This window comes from Haliotis asinina, chromosome 1, assembly GCF_037392515.1.
Source record: "Haliotis asinina isolate JCU_RB_2024 chromosome 1, JCU_Hal_asi_v2, whole genome shotgun sequence".
NCBI classification, from domain to species: Eukaryota; Metazoa; Mollusca; class Gastropoda; order Lepetellida; family Haliotidae; genus Haliotis; species Haliotis asinina.
In genome coordinates, this window is record NC_090280.1 from 72,236,805 (window position 1) to 72,250,643 (window position 13,839).

Sequence of the window (13,839 nt, forward strand, 5' to 3'; positions counted from 1 at the left end):
CTTGTGCCATGTCCATGCCTGAGCCCCCAAATGTTCAGCACATGAATTGTGCCTTTTGACGTCTCCTGCCACAAAAGCTGGAGTAAATAGACCACCAACCTCAATATTAATTTTCTTTATTTCTTGTCTGAAATCAAAGGTCTTTTCTTGGGATTGAAGCTTGTCAGGTAATCTTCATTTGTAGTGTAAATCAAGAGTTGACGAAAAGCATATTCACGGTACAATTGCTCTCATGATAGCCCAAGCTGCGATTGCCATGGAGACATGATTTTCTATAGATTAAGGAAGCAAAAGAAGTGTGGCAGCGGTGGGATTCGAACCCACGCCTCCGAAGAGACTGGTGCCTTAAACCGCTCGGCCACGCTACCCGTACATTAGTAACACCGGATTCTATTCAACTGTTTCCCATAACGTCTACGTTACTTGTCGGGAACAGCCAGGCTGCATATCAACTCTTATGGCATCCACATTCGGCAAATTCTCAGTACTTGAAACCTTGTGCCATGTCCATGCCTGAGCCCCCAAATGTTCAGCACATGAATTGTGCCTTTTGACGTCTCCTGCCACAAAAGCTGGAGTAAATAGACCACCAACCTCAATATTAATTTTCTTTCTTTCTTGTCTGAAATCAAAGGTCTTTTCTTAGGATTGAAGCTTGTCAGGTAATCTTCATTTGTAGTGTAAATCAAGAGTTGACGAAAAGTATATTCACGGTACAATTGCTCTCATGATAGCCCAAGCTGCGATTACCATGGAGACATGATTTTCTATAGATTAAGGAAGCAAAAGAGGTGTGGCAGCGGTGGGATTCGAACCCACGCCTCCGAAGAGACTGGTGCCTTAAACCAGCGCCTTAGACCGCTCGGCCACGCTACCCGTACATTAGTAACACCGGATTCTATTCAACTGTTTCCCATAACGTCTACGTTACTTGTCGGGAACAGCCAGGCTGCATATCAACTCTTATGGCATCCACATTCGGCAAATTCTCAGTACTTGAAACCTTGTGCCATGTCCATGCCTGAGCCCCCAAATGTTCAGCACATGAATTGTGCCTTTTGACGTCTCCTGCCACAAAAGCTGGAGTAAATAGACCACCAACCTCAATATTAATTTTCTTTATTTCCTGTCTGAAATCAAAGGTCTTTTCTTGGGATTGAAGCTTGTCAGGTAATCTTCATTTGTAGTGTAAATCAAGAGTTGACGAAAAGTATATTCACGGTACAATTGCTCTCATGATAGCCCAAGCTGCGATTGCCATGGAGACATGATTTTCTATAGATTAAGGAAGCAAAAGAAGTGTGGCAGCGGTGGGATTCGAACCCACGCCTCCGAAGAGACTGGTGCCTTAAACCAGCGCCTTAGACCGCTCGGCCACGCTACCCGTACATTAGAAGCACCGGATTCTATTCAACTGTTTCCCATAACGTCTACGTTACTTGTCGGGAACAGCCAGACTGCACATCAACTCTTATGGCATCCACATTCGGCAAATTCTCAGTACTTGAAACCTTGTGCCATGTCCATGCCTGAGCCCCCAAATGTTCAGCACATGAATTGTGCCTTTTGACGTCTCCTGCCACAAAAGCTGGAGTAAATAGACCACCAACCTCAATATTAATTTTCTTTATTTCTTGTCTGAAATCAAAGGTCTTTTCTTGGGATTGAAGCTTGTCAGGTAATCTTCATTTGTAGTGTAAATCAAGAGTTGACGAAAAGTATATTCACGGTACAATTGCTCTCATGATAGCCCAAGCTGCGATTGCCATGGAGACATGATTTTCTATAGATTAAGGAAGCAAAAGAAGTGTGGCAGCGGTGGGATTCGAACCCACGCCTCCGAAGAGACTGGTGCCTTAAACCAGCGCCTTAGACCGCTCGGCCACGCTACCCGTACATTAGAAGCACCGGATTCTATTCAACTGTTTCCCATAACGTCTACGTTACTTGTCGGGAACAGCCAGACTGCACATCAACTCTTATGGCATCCACATTCGGCAAATTCTCAGTACTTGAAACCTTGTGCCATGTCCATGCCTGAGCCCCCAAATGTTCAGCACATGAATTGTGCCTTTTGACGTCTCCTGCCACAAAAGCTGGAGTAAATAGACCACCAACCTCAATATTAATTTTCTTTATTTCTTGTCTGAAATCAAAGGTCTTTTCTTGGGATTGAAGCTTGTCAGGTAATCTTCATTTGTAGTGTAAATCAAGAGTTGACGAAAAGTATATTCACGGTACAATTGCTCTCATGATAGCCCAAGCTGCGATTGCCATGGAGACATGATTTTCTATAGATTAAGGAAGCAAAAGAAGTGTGGCAGCGGTGGGATTCGAACCCACGCCTCCGAAGAGACTGGTGCCTTAAACCAGCGCCTTAGACCGCTCGGCCACGCTACCCGTACATTAGTAGCACCGGATTCTATTCAACTGTTTCCCATAACGTCTACGTTACTTGTCGGGAACAGCCAGACTGCACATCAACTCCTATGGCATCCACATTCGGCAAATTCTCAGTACTTGAAACCTTGTGCCATGTCCATGCCTGAGCCCCCAAATGTTCAGCACATGAATTGTGCCTTTTGACGTCTCCTGCCACAAAAGCTGGAGTAAATAGACCACCAACCTCAATATTAATATTCTTTATTTCCTGTCTGAAATCAAAGGTCTTTTCTTGGGATTGAAGCTTGTCAGGTAATCTTCATTTGTAGTGTAAATCAAGAGTTGACGAAAAGTATATTCACGGCACAATTGCTCTCATGATAGCCCAAGCTGCGATTGCCATGGAGACATGATTTTCTATAGATTAAGGAAGCAAAAGAAGTGTGGCAGCGGTGGGATTCGAACCCACGCCTCCGAAGAGACTGGTGCCTTAAACCAGCGCCTTAGACCGCTCGGCCACGCTACCCGTACATTAGAAGCACCGGATTCTATTCAACTGTTTCCCATAACGTCTACGTTACTTGTCGGGAACAGCCAGACTGCACATCAACTCTTATGGCATCCACATTCGGCAAATTCTCAGTACTTGAAACCTTGTGCCATGTCCATGCCTGAGCCCCCAAATGTTCAGCACATGAATTGTGCCTTTTGACGTCTCCTGCCACAAAAGCTGGAGTAAATAGACCACCAACCTCAATATTAATTTTCTTTATTTCTTGTCTGAAATCAAAGGTCTTTTCTTGGGATTGAAGCTTGTCAGGTAATCTTCATTTGTAGTGTAAATCAAGAGTTGACGAAAAGCATGTTCACGGTACAATTGCTCTCATGATAGCCCAAGCTGCGATTGCCATGGAGACATGATTTTCTATAGATTAAGGAAGCAAAAGAAGTGTGGCAGCGGTGGGATTCGAACCCACGCCTCCGAAGAGACTGGTGCCTTAAACCAGCGCCTTAGACCGCTCGGCCACGCTACCCGTACATTAGTAGCACCGGATTCTATTCAACTGTTTCCCATAACGTCTACGTTACTTGTCGGGAACAGCCAGACTGCACATCAACTCCTATGGCATCCACATTCGGCAAATTCTCAGTACTTGAAACCTTGTGCCATGTCCATGCCTGAGCCCCCAAATGTTCAGCACATGAATTGTGCCTTTTGACGTCTCCTGCCACAAAAGCTGGAGTAAATAGACCACCAACCTCAATATTAATATTCTTTATTTCCTGTCTGAAATCAAAGGTCTTTTCTTGGGATTGAAGCTTGTCAGGTAATCTTCATTTGTAGTGTAAATCAAGAGTTGACGAAAAGTATATTCACGGCACAATTGCTCTCATGATAGCCCAAGCTGCGATTGCCATGGAGACATGATTTTCTATAGATTAAGGAAGCAAAAGAAGTGTGGCAGCGGTGGGATTCGAACCCACGCCTCCGAAGAGACTGGTGCCTTAAACCAGCGCCTTAGACGGCTCGGCCACGCTACCCGTACATTAGAAGCACCGGATTCTATTCAACTGTTTCCCATAACGTCTACGTTACTTGTCGGGAACAGCCAGACTGCACATCAACTCTTATGGCATCCACATTCGGCAAATTCTCAGTACTTGAAACCTTGTGCCATGTCCATGCCTGAGCCCCCAAATGTTCAGCACATGAATTGTGCCTTTTGACGTCTCCTGCCACAAAAGCTGGAGTAAATAGACCACCAACCTCAATATTAATTTTCTTTATTTCTTGTCTGAAATCAAAGGTCTTTTCTTAGGATTGAAGCTTGTCAGGTAATCTTCATTTGTAGTGTAAATCAAGAGTTGACGAAAAGTATATTCACGGTACAATTGCTCTCATGATAGCCCAAGCTGCGATTACCATGGAGACATGATTTTCTATAGATTAAGGAAGCAAAAGAGGTGTGGCAGCGGTGGGATTCGAACCCACGCCTCCGAAGAGACTGGTGCCTTAAACCAGCGCCTTAGACCGCTCGGCCACGCTACCCGTACATTAGTAACACCGGATTCTATTCAACTGTTTCCCATAACGTCTACGTTACTTGTCGGGAACAGCCAGGCTGCACATCAACTCTTATGGCATCCACATTCGGCAAATTCTCAGTACTTGAAACCTTGTGCCATGTCCATGCCTGAGCCCCCAAATGTTCAGCACATGAATTGTGCCTTTTGACGTCTCCTGCCACAAAAGCTGGAGTAAATAGACCACCAACCTCAATATTAATTTTCTTTATTTCCTGTCTGAAATCAAAGGTCTTTTCTTGGGATTGAAGCTTGTCAGGTAATCTTCATTTGTAGTGTAAATCAAGAGTTGACGAAAAGTATATTCACGGTACAATTGCTCTCATGATAGCCCAAGCTGCGATTGCCATGGAGACATGATTTTCTATAGATTAAGGAAGCAAAAGAAGTGTGGCAGCGGTGGGATTCGAACCCACGCCTCCGAAGAGACTGGTGCCTTAAACCAGCGCCTTAGACCGCTCGGCCACGCTACCCGTACATTAGAAGCACCGGATTCTATTCAACTGTTTCCCATAACGTCTACGTTACTTGTCGGGAACAGCCAGACTGCACATCAACTCTTATGGCATCCACATTCGGCAAATTCTCAGTACTTGAAACCTTGTGCCATGTCCATGCCTGAGCCCCCAAATGTTCAGCACATGAATTGTGCCTTTTGACGTCTCCTGCCACAAAAGCTGGAGTAAATAGACCACCAACCTCAATATTAATATTCTTTATTTCCTGTCTGAAATCAAAGGTCTTTTCTTGGGATTGAAGCTTGTCAGGTAATCTTCATTTGTAGTGTAAATCAAGAGTTGACGAAAAGTATATTCACGGCACAATTGCTCTCATGATAGCCCAAGCTGCGATTGCCATGGAGACATGATTTTCTATAGATTAAGGAAGCAAAAGAAGTGTGGCAGCGGTGGGATTCGAACCCACGCCTCCGAAGAGACTGGTGCCTTAAACCAGCGCCTTAGACCGCTCGGCCACGCTACCCGTACATTAGAAGCACCGGATTCTATTCAACTGTTTCCCATAACGTCTACGTTACTTGTCGGGAACAGCCAGACTGCACATCAACTCTTATGGCATCCACATTCGGCAAATTCTCAGTACTTGAAACCTTGTGCCATGTCCATGCCTGAGCCCCCAAATGTTCAGCACATGAATTGTGCCTTTTGACGTCTCCTGCCACAAAAGCTGGAGTAAATAGACCACCAACCTCAATATTTATTTTCTTTCTTTCTTGTCTGAAATCAAAGGTCTTTTCTTAGGATTGAAGCTTGTCAGGTAATCTTCATTTGTAGTGTAAATCAAGAGTTGACGAAAAGTATATTCACGGTACAATTGCTCTCATGATAGCCCAAGCTGCGATTACCATGGAGACATGATTTTCTATAGATTAAGGAAGCAAAAGAAGTGTGGCAGCGGTGGGATTCGAACCCACGCCTCCGAAGAGACTGGTGCCTTAAACCAGCGCCTTAGACCGCTCGGCCACGCTACCCGTACATTAGTAACACCGGATTCTATTCAACTGTTTCCCATAACGTCTACGTTACTTGTCGGGAACAGCCAGGCTGCACATCAACTCTTATGGCATCCACATTCGGCAAATTCTCAGTACTTGAAACCTTGTGCCATGTCCATGCCTGAGCCCCCAAATGTTCAGCACATGAATTGTGCCTTTTGACGTCTCCTGCCACAAAAGCTGGAGTAAATAGACCACCAACCTCAATATTAATTTTCTTTATTTCCTGTCTGAAATCAAAGGTCTTTTCTTGGGATTGAAGCTTGTCAGGTAATCTTCATTTGTAGTGTAAATCAAGAGTTGACGAAAAGTATATTCACGGTACAATTGCTCTCATGATAGCCCAAGCTGCGATTGCCATGGAGACATGATTTTCTATAGATTAAGGAAGCAAAAGAAGTGTGGCAGCGGTGGGATTCGAACCCACGCCTCCGAAGAGACTGGTGCCTTAAACCAGCGCCTTAGACCGCTCGGCCACGCTACCCGTACATTAGTAGCACCGGATTCTATTCAACTGTTTCCCATAACGTCTACGTTACTTGTCGGGAACAGCCAGACTGCACATCAACTCCTATGGCATCCACATTCGGCAAATTCTCAGTACTTGAAACCTTGTGCCATGTCCATGCCTGAGCCCCCAAATGTTCAGCACATGAATTGTGCCTTTTGACGTCTCCTGCCACAAAAGCTGGAGTAAATAGACCACCAACCTCAATATTAATATTCTTTATTTCCTGTCTGAAATCAAAGGTCTTTTCTTGGGATTGAAGCTTGTCAGGTAATCTTCATTTGTAGTGTAAATCAAGAGTTGACGAAAAGTATATTCACGGCACAATTGCTCTCATGATAGCCCAAGCTGCGATTGCCATGGAGACATGATTTTCTATAGATTAAGGAAGCAAAAGAAGTGTGGCAGCGGTGGGATTCGAACCCACGCCTCCGAAGAGACTGGTGCCTTAAACCAGCGCCTTAGACCGCTCGGCCACGCTACCCGTACATTAGAAGCACCGGATTCTATTCAACTGTTTCCCATAACGTCTACGTTACTTGTCGGGAACAGCCAGACTGCACATCAACTCTTATGGCATCCACATTCGGCAAATTCTCAGTACTTGAAACCTTGTGCCATGTCCATGCCTGAGCCCCCAAATGTTCAGCACATGAATTGTGCCTTTTGACGTCTCCTGCCACAAAAGCTGGAGTAAATAGACCACCAACCTCAATATTTATTTTCTTTCTTTCTTGTCTGAAATCAAAGGTCTTTTCTTAGGATTGAAGCTTGTCAGGTAATCTTCATTTGTAGTGTAAATCAAGAGTTGACGAAAAGTATATTCACGGTACAATTGCTCTCATGATAGCCCAAGCTGCGATTACCATGGAGACATGATTTTCTATAGATTAAGGAAGCAAAAGAAGTGTGGCAGCGGTGGGATTCGAACCCACGCCTCCGAAGAGACTGGTGCCTTAAACCAGCGCCTTAGACCGCTCGGCCACGCTACCCGTACATTAGTAACACCGGATTCTATTCAACTGTTTCCCATAACGTCTACGTTACTTGTCGGGAACAGCCAGGCTGCACATCAACTCTTATGGCATCCACATTCGGCAAATTCTCAGTACTTGAAACCTTGTGCCATGTCCATGCCTGAGCCCCCAAATGTTCAGCACATGAATTGTGCCTTTTGACGTCTCCTGCCACAAAAGCTGGAGTAAATAGACCACCAACCTCAATATTAATTTTCTTTATTTCCTGTCTGAAATCAAAGGTCTTTTCTTGGGATTGAAGCTTGTCAGGTAATCTTCATTTGTAGTGTAAATCAAGAGTTGACGAAAAGTATATTCACGGCACAATTGCTCTCATGATAGCCCAAGCTGCGATTGCCATGGAGACATGATTTTCTATAGATTAAGGAAGCAAAAGAAGTGTGGCAGCGGTGGGATTCGAACCCACGCCTCCGAAGAGACTGGTGCCTTAAACCAGCGCCTTAGACCGCTCGGCCACGCTACCCGTACATTAGTAGCACCGGATTCTATTCAACTGTTTCCCATAACGTCTACGTTACTTGTCGGGAACAGCCAGACTGCACATCAACTCCTATGGCATCCACATTCGGCAAATTCTCAGTACTTGAAACCTTGTGCCATGTCCATGCCTGAGCCCCCAAATGTTCAGCACATGAATTGTGCCTTTTGACGTCTCCTGCCACAAAAGCTGGAGTAAATAGACCACCAACCTCAATATTAATATTCTTTATTTCCTGTCTGAAATCAAAGGTCTTTTCTTGGGATTGAAGCTTGTCAGGTAATCTTCATTTGTAGTGTAAATCAAGAGTTGACGAAAAGTATATTCACGGCACAATTGCTCTCATGATAGCCCAAGCTGCGATTGCCATGGAGACATGATTTTCTATAGATTAAGGAAGCAAAAGAAGTGTGGCAGCGGTGGGATTCGAACCCACGCCTCCGAAGAGACTGGTGCCTTAAACCAGCGCCTTAGACCGCTCGGCCACGCTACCCGTACATTAGAAGCACCGGATTCTATTCAACTGTTTCCCATAACGTCTACGTTACTTGTCGGGAACAGCCAGACTGCACATCAACTCTTATGGCATCAACATTCGGCAAATTCTCAGTACTTGAAACCTTGTGCCATGTCCATGCCTGAGCCCCCAAATGTTCAGCACATGAATTGTGCCTTTTGACGTCTCCTGCCACAAAAGCTGGAGTAAATAGACCACCAACCTCAATATTAATTTTCTTTCTTTCTTGTCTGAAATCAAAGGTCTTTTCTTGGGATTGAAGCTTGTCAGGTAATCTTCATTTGTAGTGTAAATCAAGAGTTGACGAAAAGTATATTCACGGTACAATTGCTCTCATGATAGCCCAAGCTGCGATTGCCATGGAGACATGATTTTCTATAGATTAAGGAAGCAAAAGAAGTGTGGCAGCGGTGGGATTCGAACCCACGCCTCCGAAGAGACTGGTGCCTTAAACCAGCGCCTTAGACCGCTCGGCCACGCTACCCGTACATTAGTAGCACCGGATTCTATTCAACTGTTTCCCATAACGTCTACGTTACTTGTCGGGAACAGCCAGACTGCACATCAACTCCTATGGCATCCACATTCGGCAAATTCTCAGTACTTGAAACCTTGTGCCATGTCCATGCCTGAGCCCCCAAATGTTCAGCACATGAATTGTGCCTTTTGACGTCTCCTGCCACAAAAGCTGGAGTAAATAGACCACCAACCTCAATATTAATATTCTTTATTTCCTGTCTGAAATCAAAGGTCTTTTCTTGGGATTGAAGCTTGTCAGGTAATCTTCATTTGTAGTGTAAATCAAGAGTTGACGAAAAGTATATTCACGGCACAATTGCTCTCATGATAGCCCAAGCTGCGATTGCCATGGAGACATGATTTTCTATAGATTAAGGAAGCAAAAGAAGTGTGGCAGCGGTGGGATTCGAACCCACGCCTCCGAAGAGACTGGTGCCTTAAACCAGCGCCTTAGACCGCTCGGCCACGCTACCCGTACATTAGAAGCACCGGATTCTATTCAACTGTTTCCCATAACGTCTACGTTACTTGTCGGGAACAGCCAGACTGCACATCAACTCTTATGGCATCCACATTCGGCAAATTCTCAGTACTTGAAACCTTGTGCCATGTCCATGCCTGAGCCCCTAAATGTTCAGCACATGAATTGTGCCTTTTGACGTCTCCTGCCACAAAAGCTGGAGTAAATAGACCACCAACCTCAATATTAATTTTCTTTCTTTCTTGTCTGAAATCAAAGGTCTTTTCTTAGGATTGAAGCTTGTCAGGTAATCTTCATTTGTAGTGTAAATCAAGAGTTGACGAAAAGTATATTCACGGTACAATTGCTCTCATGATAGCCCAAGCTGCGATTACCATGGAGACATGATTTTCTATAGATTAAGGAAGCAAAAGAGGTGTGGCAGCGGTGGGATTCGAACCCACGCCTCCGAAGAGACTGGTGCCTTAAACCAGCGCCTTAGACCGCTCGGCCACGCTACCCGTACATTAGTAACACCGGATTCTATTCAACTGTTTCCCATAACGTCTACGTTACTTGTCGGGAACAGCCAGGCTGCATATCAACTCTTATGGCATCCACATTCGGCAAATTCTCAGTACTTGAAACCTTGTGCCATGTCCATGCCTGAGCCCCCAAATGTTCAGCACATGAATTGTGCCTTTTGACGTCTCCTGCCACAAAAGCTGGAGTAAATAGACCACCAACCTCAATATTAATTTTCTTTACTTCTTGTCTGAAATCAAAGGTCTTTTCTTGGGATTGAAGCTTGTCAGGTAATCTTCATTTGTAGTGTAAATCAAGAGTTGACGAAAAGTATATTCACGGTACAATTGCTCTCATGATAGCCCAAGCTGCGATTGCCATGGAGACATGATTTTCTATAGATTAAGGAAGCAAAAGAAGTGTGGCAGCGGTGGGATTCGAACCCACGCCTCCGAAGAGACTGGTGCCTTAAACCAGCGCCTTAGACCGCTCGGCCACGCTACCCGTACATTAGAAGCACCGGATTCTATTCAACTGTTTCCCATAACGTCTACGTTACTTGTCGGGAACAGCCAGACTGCACATCAACTCTTATGGCATCCACATTCGGCAAATTCTCAGTACTTGAAACCTTGTGCCATGTCCATGCCTGAGCCCCCAAATGTTCAGCACATGAATTGTGCCTTTTGACGTCTCCTGCCACAAAAGCTGGAGTAAATAGACCACCAACCTCAATATTAATTTTCTTTCTTTCTTGTCTGAAATCAAAGGTCTTTTCTTAGGATTGAAGCTTGTCAGGTAATCTTCATTTGTAGTGTAAATCAAGAGTTGACGAAAAGTATATTCACGGTACAATTGCTCTCATGATAGCCCAAGCTGCGATTACCATGGAGACATGATTTTCTATAGATTAAGGAAGCAAAAGAGGTGTGGCAGCGGTGGGATTCGAACCCACGCCTCCGAAGAGACTGGTGCCTTAAACCAGCGCCTTAGACCGCTCGGCCACGCTACCCGTACATTAGTAACACCGGATTCTATTCAACTGTTTCCCATAACGTCTACGTTACTTGTCGGGAACAGCCAGGCTGCATATCAACTCTTATGGCATCCACATTCGGCAAATTCTCAGTACTTGAAACCTTGTGCCATGTCCATGCCTGAGCCCCCAAATGTTCAGCACATGAATTGTGCCTTTTGACGTCTCCTGCCACAAAAGCTGGAGTAAATAGACCACCAACCTCAATATTAATTTTCTTTATTTCTTGTCTGAAATCAAAGGTCTTTTCTTGGGATTGAAGCTTGTCAGGTAATCTTCATTTGTAGTGTAAATCAAGAGTTGACGAAAAGTATATTCACGGTACAATTGCTCTCATGATAGCCCAAGCTGCGATTGCCATGGAGACATGATTTTCTATAGATTAAGGAAGCAAAAGAAGTGTGGCAGCGGTGGGATTCGAACCCACGCCTCCGAAGAGACTGGTGCCTTAAACCAGCGCCTTAGACCGCTCGGCCACGCTACCCGTACATTAGTAGCACCGGATTCTATTCAACTGTTTCCCATAACGTCTACGTTACTTGTCGGGAACAGCCAGACTGCACATCAACTCTTATGGCATCCACATTCGGCAAATTCTCAGTACTTGAAACCTTGTGCCATGTCCATGCCTGAGCCCCCAAATGTTCAGCACATGAATTGTGCCTTTTGACGTCTCCTGCCACAAAAGCTGGAGTAAATAGACCACCAACCTCAATATTTATTTTCTTTCTTTCTTGTCTGAAATCAAAGGTCTTTTCTTAGGATTGAAGCTTGTCAGGTAATCTTCATTTGTAGTGTAAATCAAGAGTTGACGAAAAGTATATTCACGGTACAATTGCTCTCATGATAGCCCAAGCTGCGATTACCATGGAGACATGATTTTCTATAGATTAAGGAAGCAAAAGAAGTGTGGCAGCGGTGGGATTCGAACCCACGCCTCCGAAGAGACTGGTGCCTTAAACCAGCGCCTTAGACCGCTCGGCCACGCTACCCGTACATTAGTAACACCGGATTCTATTCAACTGTTTCCCATAACGTCTACGTTACTTGTCGGGAACAGCCAGGCTGCATATCAACTCTTATGGCATCCACATTCGGCAAATTCTCAGTACTTGAAACCTTGTGCCATGTCCATGCCTGAGCCCCCAAATGTTCAGCACATGAATTGTGCCTTTTGACGTCTCCTGCCACAAAAGCTGGAGTAAATAGACCACCAACCTCAATATTAATTTTCTTTCTTTCTTGTCTGAAATCAAAGGTCTTTTCTTGGGATTGAAGCTTGTCAGGTAATCTTCATTTGTAGTGTAAATCAAGAGTTGACGAAAAGTATATTCACGGTACAATTGCTCTCATGATAGCCCAAGCTGCGATTGCCATGGAGACATGATTTTCTATAGATTAAGGAAGCAAAAGAAGTGTGGCAGCGGTGGGATTCGAACCCACGCCTCCGAAGAGACTGGTGACATTAAACCAGCGCCTTAGACCGCTCGGCCACGCTACCCGTACATTAGTAACACCGGATTCTATTCAACTGTTTCCCATAACGTCTACGTTACTTGTCGGGAACAGCCAGACTGCACATCATCTCTTATGGCATCCACATTCGGCAAATTCTCAGTACTTGAAACCTTGTGCCATGTCCATGCCTGAGCATCCAAATGTTCAGCACATGAATTGTGCCTTTTGACGTCTCCTACCACAAAAGCTGGAGTAAATAGACCACCAACCTCAATATTAATTTTCTTTATTTCCTGTCTGAAATCAAAGGTCTTTTCTTGGGATTGAAGCTTGTCAGGTAATCTTCATTTGTAGTGTAAATCAAGAGTTGACGAAAAGTATATTCACGGCACAATTGCTCTCATGATAGCCCAAGCTGCGATTGCCATGGAGACATGATTTTCTATAGATTAAGGAAGCAAAAGAAGTGTGGCAGCGGTGGGATTCGAACCCACGCCTCCGAAGAGACTGGTGCCTTAAACCAGCGCCTTAGACCGCTCGGCCACGCTACCCGTACGTTAGAAGCACCGGATTCTATTCAACTGTTTCCCATAACGTCTACGTTACTTGTCGGGAACAGCCAGACTGCACATCAACTCTTATGGCATCCACATTCGGCAAATTCTCAGTACTTGAAACCTTGTGCCATGTCCATGCCTGAGCCCCCAAATGTTCAGCACATGAATTGTGCCTTTTGACGTCTCCTGCCACAAAAGCTGGAGTAAATAGACCACCAACCTCAATATTTATTTTCTTTCTTTCTTGTCTGAAATCAAAGGTCTTTTCTTAGGATTGAAGCTTGTCAGGTAATCTTCATTTGTAGTGTAAATCAAGAGTTGACGAAAAGTATATTCACGGTACAATTGCTCTCATGATAGCCCAAGCTGCGATTACCATGGAGACATGATTTTCTATAGATTAAGGAAGCAAAAGAAGCGTGGCAGCGGTGGGATTCGAACCCACGCCTCCGAAGAGACTGGTGCCTTAAACCAGCGCCTTAGACCGCTCGGCCACGCTACCCGTACATTAGTAACACCGGATTCTATTCAACTGTTTCCCATAACGTCTACGTTACTTGTCGGGAACAGCCAGGCTGCATATCAACTCTTATGGCATCCACATTCGGCAAATTCTCAGTACTTGAAACCTTGTGCCATGTCCATGCCTGAGCCCCCAAATGTTCAGCACATGAATTGTGCCTTTTGACGTCTCCTGCCACAAAAGCTGGAGTAAATAGACCACCAACCTCAATATTAATTTTCTTTATTTCCTGTCTGAAATC

At 44.8% G+C, this 13,839-nt stretch overlaps 26 non-coding genes across 26 annotated transcripts; all 26 read right to left on the reverse strand.

The window, feature by feature from the left end:
• Nucleotides 1-794: 794 nt before the first annotated feature.
• On the reverse strand, nt 795-876 carry Trnal-aag (transfer RNA leucine (anticodon AAG)). The gene has a single exon. It is a non-coding gene; the product is annotated as a tRNA-Leu (tRNA).
• Nucleotides 877-1,302: 426 nt separating this feature from the next.
• Trnal-aag (transfer RNA leucine (anticodon AAG)) lies at nt 1,303-1,384 on the reverse strand. Its single transcript has one exon. It is a non-coding gene; the product is annotated as a tRNA-Leu (tRNA).
• A 426-nt stretch (nt 1,385-1,810) lies between these two features.
• Nucleotides 1,811-1,892, reverse strand: Trnal-aag (transfer RNA leucine (anticodon AAG)). The gene has a single exon. It is a non-coding gene; the product is annotated as a tRNA-Leu (tRNA).
• Nucleotides 1,893-2,318: 426 nt separating this feature from the next.
• Nucleotides 2,319-2,400, reverse strand: Trnal-aag (transfer RNA leucine (anticodon AAG)). The gene has a single exon. It is a non-coding gene; the product is annotated as a tRNA-Leu (tRNA).
• A 426-nt stretch (nt 2,401-2,826) lies between these two features.
• On the reverse strand, nt 2,827-2,908 carry Trnal-aag (transfer RNA leucine (anticodon AAG)). Its single transcript has one exon. It is a non-coding gene; the product is annotated as a tRNA-Leu (tRNA).
• Nucleotides 2,909-3,334: 426 nt separating this feature from the next.
• Nucleotides 3,335-3,416, reverse strand: Trnal-aag (transfer RNA leucine (anticodon AAG)). The gene has a single exon. It is a non-coding gene; the product is annotated as a tRNA-Leu (tRNA).
• Nucleotides 3,417-3,842: 426 nt separating this feature from the next.
• On the reverse strand, nt 3,843-3,924 carry Trnal-aag (transfer RNA leucine (anticodon AAG)). Its single transcript has one exon. It is a non-coding gene; the product is annotated as a tRNA-Leu (tRNA).
• Nucleotides 3,925-4,350: 426 nt separating this feature from the next.
• Nucleotides 4,351-4,432, reverse strand: Trnal-aag (transfer RNA leucine (anticodon AAG)). The gene has a single exon. It is a non-coding gene; the product is annotated as a tRNA-Leu (tRNA).
• A 426-nt stretch (nt 4,433-4,858) lies between these two features.
• On the reverse strand, nt 4,859-4,940 carry Trnal-aag (transfer RNA leucine (anticodon AAG)). The gene has a single exon. It is a non-coding gene; the product is annotated as a tRNA-Leu (tRNA).
• Nucleotides 4,941-5,366: 426 nt separating this feature from the next.
• Nucleotides 5,367-5,448, reverse strand: Trnal-aag (transfer RNA leucine (anticodon AAG)). The gene has a single exon. It is a non-coding gene; the product is annotated as a tRNA-Leu (tRNA).
• A 426-nt stretch (nt 5,449-5,874) lies between these two features.
• On the reverse strand, nt 5,875-5,956 carry Trnal-aag (transfer RNA leucine (anticodon AAG)). Its single transcript has one exon. It is a non-coding gene; the product is annotated as a tRNA-Leu (tRNA).
• Nucleotides 5,957-6,382: 426 nt separating this feature from the next.
• Trnal-aag (transfer RNA leucine (anticodon AAG)) lies at nt 6,383-6,464 on the reverse strand. Its single transcript has one exon. It is a non-coding gene; the product is annotated as a tRNA-Leu (tRNA).
• A 426-nt stretch (nt 6,465-6,890) lies between these two features.
• Nucleotides 6,891-6,972, reverse strand: Trnal-aag (transfer RNA leucine (anticodon AAG)). The gene has a single exon. It is a non-coding gene; the product is annotated as a tRNA-Leu (tRNA).
• A 426-nt stretch (nt 6,973-7,398) lies between these two features.
• Trnal-aag (transfer RNA leucine (anticodon AAG)) lies at nt 7,399-7,480 on the reverse strand. The gene has a single exon. It is a non-coding gene; the product is annotated as a tRNA-Leu (tRNA).
• A 426-nt stretch (nt 7,481-7,906) lies between these two features.
• Trnal-aag (transfer RNA leucine (anticodon AAG)) lies at nt 7,907-7,988 on the reverse strand. The gene has a single exon. It is a non-coding gene; the product is annotated as a tRNA-Leu (tRNA).
• Nucleotides 7,989-8,414: 426 nt separating this feature from the next.
• On the reverse strand, nt 8,415-8,496 carry Trnal-aag (transfer RNA leucine (anticodon AAG)). Its single transcript has one exon. It is a non-coding gene; the product is annotated as a tRNA-Leu (tRNA).
• Nucleotides 8,497-8,922: 426 nt separating this feature from the next.
• Nucleotides 8,923-9,004, reverse strand: Trnal-aag (transfer RNA leucine (anticodon AAG)). The gene has a single exon. It is a non-coding gene; the product is annotated as a tRNA-Leu (tRNA).
• Nucleotides 9,005-9,430: 426 nt separating this feature from the next.
• On the reverse strand, nt 9,431-9,512 carry Trnal-aag (transfer RNA leucine (anticodon AAG)). Its single transcript has one exon. It is a non-coding gene; the product is annotated as a tRNA-Leu (tRNA).
• A 426-nt stretch (nt 9,513-9,938) lies between these two features.
• Trnal-aag (transfer RNA leucine (anticodon AAG)) lies at nt 9,939-10,020 on the reverse strand. Its single transcript has one exon. It is a non-coding gene; the product is annotated as a tRNA-Leu (tRNA).
• A 426-nt stretch (nt 10,021-10,446) lies between these two features.
• Nucleotides 10,447-10,528, reverse strand: Trnal-aag (transfer RNA leucine (anticodon AAG)). Its single transcript has one exon. It is a non-coding gene; the product is annotated as a tRNA-Leu (tRNA).
• A 426-nt stretch (nt 10,529-10,954) lies between these two features.
• Trnal-aag (transfer RNA leucine (anticodon AAG)) lies at nt 10,955-11,036 on the reverse strand. Its single transcript has one exon. It is a non-coding gene; the product is annotated as a tRNA-Leu (tRNA).
• A 426-nt stretch (nt 11,037-11,462) lies between these two features.
• Trnal-aag (transfer RNA leucine (anticodon AAG)) lies at nt 11,463-11,544 on the reverse strand. The gene has a single exon. It is a non-coding gene; the product is annotated as a tRNA-Leu (tRNA).
• A 426-nt stretch (nt 11,545-11,970) lies between these two features.
• Nucleotides 11,971-12,052, reverse strand: Trnal-aag (transfer RNA leucine (anticodon AAG)). The gene has a single exon. It is a non-coding gene; the product is annotated as a tRNA-Leu (tRNA).
• A 426-nt stretch (nt 12,053-12,478) lies between these two features.
• On the reverse strand, nt 12,479-12,561 carry Trnai-aau (transfer RNA isoleucine (anticodon AAU)). The gene has a single exon. It is a non-coding gene; the product is annotated as a tRNA-Ile (tRNA).
• A 426-nt stretch (nt 12,562-12,987) lies between these two features.
• On the reverse strand, nt 12,988-13,069 carry Trnal-aag (transfer RNA leucine (anticodon AAG)). The gene has a single exon. It is a non-coding gene; the product is annotated as a tRNA-Leu (tRNA).
• A 426-nt stretch (nt 13,070-13,495) lies between these two features.
• On the reverse strand, nt 13,496-13,577 carry Trnal-aag (transfer RNA leucine (anticodon AAG)). Its single transcript has one exon. It is a non-coding gene; the product is annotated as a tRNA-Leu (tRNA).
• Nucleotides 13,578-13,839: the final 262 nt, after the last annotated feature.